The following is a 6,372-nucleotide window of genomic DNA, read 5'->3' as shown; positions in this document are numbered from 1 at the left end:
AAATGCCGTGAATGACACGTGCTCTGTACAACCAAAACGGCGTTTTTTACGCTGTCATATGGCAACATGAACGGCGTAAAAAACGGCGTTTTTCATGGACACCGAAACGCCGTCAAATACGGCGTCATTGACACATTTTCGCATGTTTTTTTACTGAGTTTGTAATCACAACAGCGTATTTTGCGTCGCAAATACTGCAAATGCTCTCTTTTTTCTTTCTTTTTTTGTTTAGAACTTATTTAATTTAGTTATTTAAATAATGTATATTACATTTTATTTTATTTTAGCCTTTAAAAAGTTTTAGCTAACAATACCAGCACTGCCATGCAATTGTATTAAGTCACCCACATGCACTTCTCTCTGCTGTTTAAAAAAATCTTTTTTTTAATATTTTATATATTTAAGTGACTACAAAAAAGTAGTAAAGAGAAATGATAAACGGTTTGATTTTATACTTATTTGTCTGTTGTTGTTGTTATTTCGTTTTGTTTGAGAAACGGAAAAAATAAATTAAGCTAGGTTTTTTTCGTGGGTAAAAACAAATAAACTTAGACTATGCATTAATAATTATTTTACATGCGTGGGCAGCTTCAGGTCCATTTTAGTCTGATTATGATATATTATTGACTATAGATTGGTATCTTTACCTGAATCGTGTCCCACTTTACCATAATGTGAGCAAGCTAATGCTGCTGTCGCCGCGGTCCTGACATAAAAGAGCATCTGCACTCTGCTGAAATTATAAGAATACACTATTTTAAATGTATTGTAATATTTTTCACAATACCGACTCTGGGCTAGAAATGTTTCTTTATTTGAGTGACTCAAGTTTGATTTATCGACAAATCTAAATACAAACAAAAAGAAATAAAGATAAATGATAATTTGATTGTAGTATTATCATTGTTATTATTATTATTATTATTTCGTTCTGTCTGAAGAATGGAAAAACGAAAATTAAGCTATATCAGACTAAAATGGGACTAATGCTGCACACGCATGTGAAAGAAATAAAGCATAGGCCTAGTCTAAATACTATTCACAAATGTGAAGTGGGCTAATTATTTAATATTTGTGACATTCCATTCAAGTCCGAAGTTAAATAGGCCTATTTTAGACAAGATCAGGAAATACGATTAAAACTTAACTTTGAACCTCTTATGCTGTCCAACGTAAATTGAGCTCTTGGTTACATCGTAATTTGGTAGCAGATGGGTTGGGTTATATCGGGTTATTTGTCCCGCAGTGGATCTGGGCTGGATTTCCCGAATACTGAATACCCATTGGGCTTGCCCACAAAAAGAAAAAAAAAGACTTGTATGTATATGTGTATTTATATTTATATATTTACACACCCAGCCCACACTGTATACACGCTGTCCCCACCGTCCCCACACCCAGCCCACACTTGTATGCACAATCTCCCCACTGTGCCCACACCCAGCCCACACTGAACCTACGCCCTCCCCACCGTCCCCACACCCTCCCCACACCCAGCCCACACTGAACCTACGCCCTCCCCACCGTCCCCACACCCAGCCCACACTGAACCTACGCCCTCCCCACCGTCCCCACACCCAGCCCACACTTGTATGCACAAACTCTCTGCCGTCCCCACACCCAGCCCACACCGAATGCTTCCCAACTGCATTCCTCAAGTCCAACGCTGCTGCTGGGAAGTTGGTTATCACAGCATCTGCCAAATAATAATAATAAAAAAAAGCTTTTTTTATATTTTTTTACTTTAATTACACGAAGGAATTTTCATTTCAGTACAAACTATATATAAAAGTAAAATATTACGGTTCATATTTTTGTGTTTAACAGATGAAATGGAAGTGTTTAAATACACCTACCCAGCCCCTGCACCAAGGAACACAAGAACTACAGATGTTGAGGAATGTTGGCTTTATTCGCTTATGTATACCTTTAGTATTTTATATAAAATGGATGTTCTTATGGAACATTAAAAAAAAAAAGGGACAGTTCCAGTAAAGATTTTCTGGTGATGCACAACAATATCACAATGTGGGAACTTTAAACTTATTTTCAAGTTCGAAATGTGACCTTGCTATTTGTGATGCTACTTTAAAATGCCACACCATCTTAAAGGGTTAGTTCACCCAAAAATCTAATTTGTCATTACTCACCCTCATGATTTCCAAAACCTTTAAGATCTTAGTTAGACCTCAAAACACAAATTAAAATATTTTAGATTCAATTCGGGAGTAATTCGAAACAAATATCATTAAGAATCGAAGCTTCTTGAATCACGGTTCTGAGATGGTCCTTCACTAGATTGAAAGTCTGTTTTTGTGCACAAAAAGTATTTGTTGCTTTATGAAAGTCATTACATTCGCGAAGTATGGTAACCCATACTCCGAATTGGTGGTCTGCATTTGTCCCATCCAAGTGCACAGACACTTACATTGTATTCATTAATTTAGCAGATGCTTTTATTTTACACACAGCAGTGAGAAGTGAAAACACCATGAATGAACACACACACACACAGAGCAGCGGGCAGCTATATATATCCAGCGCCTGAGAAGCAACTGGGGGTTCAGTGCCTAGCTTGCAGTCACTTCAGCCATGGATATTGAAGGGGACTCCTGCGAGCTTGATTCTGCTGCCGGTACCTGAAGAATGGTTTCATTTGCTGGCCCAGCTGTTCTGCCAAAGATCTCTTCCATTGCAGTGATCCACTGTCCTTTTTGTTCCAGGCAGCCCCGATCAAAAATCTGCATGGGTGTCTGGTGTTGTTCCGTTCTCAGCCCATGGTTATTCCACTGTCGAGTAAAGGCTGAGAAACGCCTGTTGATCCTCAGCACATAGACAAGGTGAAGAGCCCAGAGATGCATTTCATTATCTAGGTCCAAGATACCTTCAGCCTCCAGGAAGTGGAAGAGATTATAATAAACAATAGTCAATCCCCGCCACGTCACCCCAGAGCCTCTCAATTTTTGGTTGTGAACGCTCCTGCCTCTTATTACGCTGCCTCTCTGTGAGCCCCTGAAAAGGTTTATGATCACACAGACATCACGGTTTACTCCTCCATGATCTGTTCGGACCCTAGAAGGCACTCAAAGTCAAGTCACCTTTATTTATATAGTGCTTTAAACAAAAAAAAAAAAAAAGATTGTGTCAAAGCAACTGAACAAAATTAATTAGGAAAGCAGTGTGTCAATAATGCAAAATGATAGCTAAAGGCAGTTCTTCATTGAATTCAGTGATGTCATCTCGGTTCAGTTAAATAGTGTCTGTGCATTTATTTGCAATCAAGTCAACGATATCGCTGTAGATGAAGTGTCCCCAACTAAGCAAGCCAGAGGCGACAGCGGCAAGGAACCGAAACTCCATCGGTGACAGAATGGAGAAAAAAACCTTGGGAGAAACCAGGCTCAGTTGTGGGGCCAGTTCTCCTCTGACCAGACGAAACCAGTAGTTCAATTCCAGGCTGCAGCAAAGTCAGATTGCAGAAGAATCATCTGTTTCCTGTGGTCTTGTCCTGGTGCTCCTCTGAGACAAGGTCTTTACAGGGGATCTGTATCTGGGGCTCTAGTTGTCCTGGTCTCCACTGACTCCATACCTGGCCACAGCATTCAAAAAGCTATTCATTACTGTGCTGCTGCGGTTGTGGTTCGAGGCACAAAGAAAAACTGTAAGACGACTGTAGCCATCTATACCACTGTGAATGACAATTCTCCATCTAAAACATGAGAAAAATAAATAAATGACATTAAAAGACAAGCGGCAAGTTATTGAATTGCCTTACTTTCAAAAAGTTCACAGTATTTTTTTTTTTTGGATACCATGAAAGCTACCTGCATTTTTTAATTCATTGTGTTCAAAGAAAAACTCATACAGATGTTAAATAAGTTAAGAATGAGTACATGTGACTAATTTCAGTTCAGTCAACCATCCCTTTAACATCTGATTGTCTTTTGCTGCAAAACCAGCCAAAATCAAAGCATGAGTTTTTCCAGAAACTCTTTAGTTTACACCATACTCACAAAACACTGCCACTACAATACTTTTCTTTAGCCTTAGAAAGGGCAGAATTATGAAGTTGATGTTTCTTTTTGCCAGGGACAAACTATGACAGGTTCATCATACACAAATCTTGTTTAGTTAATCTCTTTGAATGGATAAAAACTATGGGTGTGCAATATTACAAATATTTTCTGGGGTTTTATCTTTAATGATAATTAGATGAAATCTTACGGAGAGTGTTATTGTGCTGGTACCTTGATTTTTTTTTCCATATTTGTCTTTTTTTGTCTAGTTTGCAATGCAGAGGAAACGGATATCTACCTTATCAATTTGTGGTTGCCATCTAGGTGCCACAGGGAGTTTGGACCAGTAACACTGTACAGCCTTCTGTGTGGTCATGGCCCGTTGTGGCGCTACCCTTGGGTTAATTCGAACTAGGGATGGGATGGTATGAAAATTTAATATCACGATTATAGTGACTAAAATGATCACGATTATCAATATTATCACAGTTTTGTTGAAACGAGATGAAAGTGTTCAAAAATAGTTGATGCTCACACTGAAAACATTTCAGCAAGTTTTATATTTAATAATCAACAAACAACTAATAAAACAAGCAACTCTATGCACTTAATTTAAAGAAAGATTAAATTCTGTGGCATTTCCTTCCTTACAATGAAAAGTGTAGAAGCATAGAAAAGCATAGAAAAGTCACTGACTTTTGCCATTCCTTCTCGAAAAAAAACCAAAAAAAAACATTGTGCGCTGCGCTTGCGTCAGACTGTTGCTGGCTGGACATGATTTAATAGTGAGTTATTAAAACCGCGATAAATCAAACACGGTTTTAATGATAATTAATTTTTAAACTATATTACTAACCTTCAGCACATTTTATCACGGTTATCAATAAAACCGGTCATCGTCCCATCCCTAATTCGAACCAAGCTCCTCCGTACTCTTGTCTTTGTACACGAATTCCATCTGCCCGTAACTGCACCCTGACAGCCTCCGATCCCAGCTTGTCATTTCCATCCACAACGTCGGTAATCACATCGAGGTCAACATCAGTTATTTCAGAATACATCAGAGAGTGATTTAAATTGAACCTCCTGGAACAAACACGCAAACAAAAGTATTATTGCTTCTCAAAAATAATTTTAAACCATTAACTAAGTGCACTTTTCATGCATTACAAGTAATAAAAAGCTAATTTTAAAACCAAATCTTACTTCGCATCGTTTGAAGTTTAAAGTGATGAGACTATCTCATCAGAATGGCTAATGTAATAAATTGCACTCACTATCTTTTTTTAATCTTCTCTAAAAGTTAAGATAAATTAATATGGGCTCATTAATACTTAGAACTTGCTAGACAGACAGTTTGAAAGCTATAGCTAGAGGCTTTAGACAGAAAAGACATTTCAGAAGAGTTTAGAAATGATAGATGGATAGTTTAGAAAATAGTTTTCTACAATAACTATTTGGATAGTTTAATAATAGATAGAAGTGATAGATGGATATTTTAGAAAAGTGGCCAATTAAGAAATACAGATGATGGTTTAGAAAAGATAGACGATAATTTAGAAGTGATAAAAGGAATAATTTAGAAACAACAGATAAACAGACAGTTTAGCAAATAGATAAATTGACATTAGAAATTATAGATGGATAGTTAGAATGTAGTATAGAAGACAGAGAGAGATTTTAAAAAAGACAAAAAAGGTAGACACTAGAAAGCCAGAATTTTAAAGTTCAAGATATTACAGATACAGTTTAGAAATGACTTACCTTGTTGTCCATGCTGCCTATGGTCTTGTACCTCTGCTATAGATTCATTGAGATCATCAAGTAACTTGTCTGCTTCTGGTGAAGTGATCAGCCTCCTTCTCACCCATGCAATGCTTCTTTGCATTGTTTCTAGCCTTTAAAAAAAGAAGAAGCCACTTTTATGTACTGAATTTTCAGGATGCAAAAAAGTTAATCAATATAATAATTTAGAATAGAATAAGAACATTCAACTTAATGGGCTAAAGAAAGCACACAAATCTAAGGTTCAGAAACAAGGGTGTAAACTCAGTCCTAGAAAGTCACTATCCAGCAGAGTTTAGCTCAACTTGCAATAAACCTTCCTGGAAGTTTCCCGGATGCTGTTGAGGACTTGATTATCTGAATCAGGTGTGTTTAATTGGGGTTAGAGCAAAAAGGTCGCAGAACAGCGCCCATGTTTTACATAACCTGAAACAAAGCAATCTTACCTCACTAAAGTTGACTGTAATACACCAGAATCTTCTGTCAGCTGTCGAGTACAATTGTTCTGCTTCTGTTTACAACGCAAAATAAAAATTCTCCTGGTCACCTTGATGTCAATTAACCGAATGCT

This window comes from Carassius carassius, chromosome 34 (assembly GCF_963082965.1).
Source record: "Carassius carassius chromosome 34, fCarCar2.1, whole genome shotgun sequence".
NCBI lineage: Eukaryota > Metazoa > Chordata > Actinopteri > Cypriniformes > Cyprinidae > Carassius > Carassius carassius.
The sequence above is the reverse complement of the archived record's forward strand: the minus strand, read 5'-3'. Positions refer to the sequence as shown.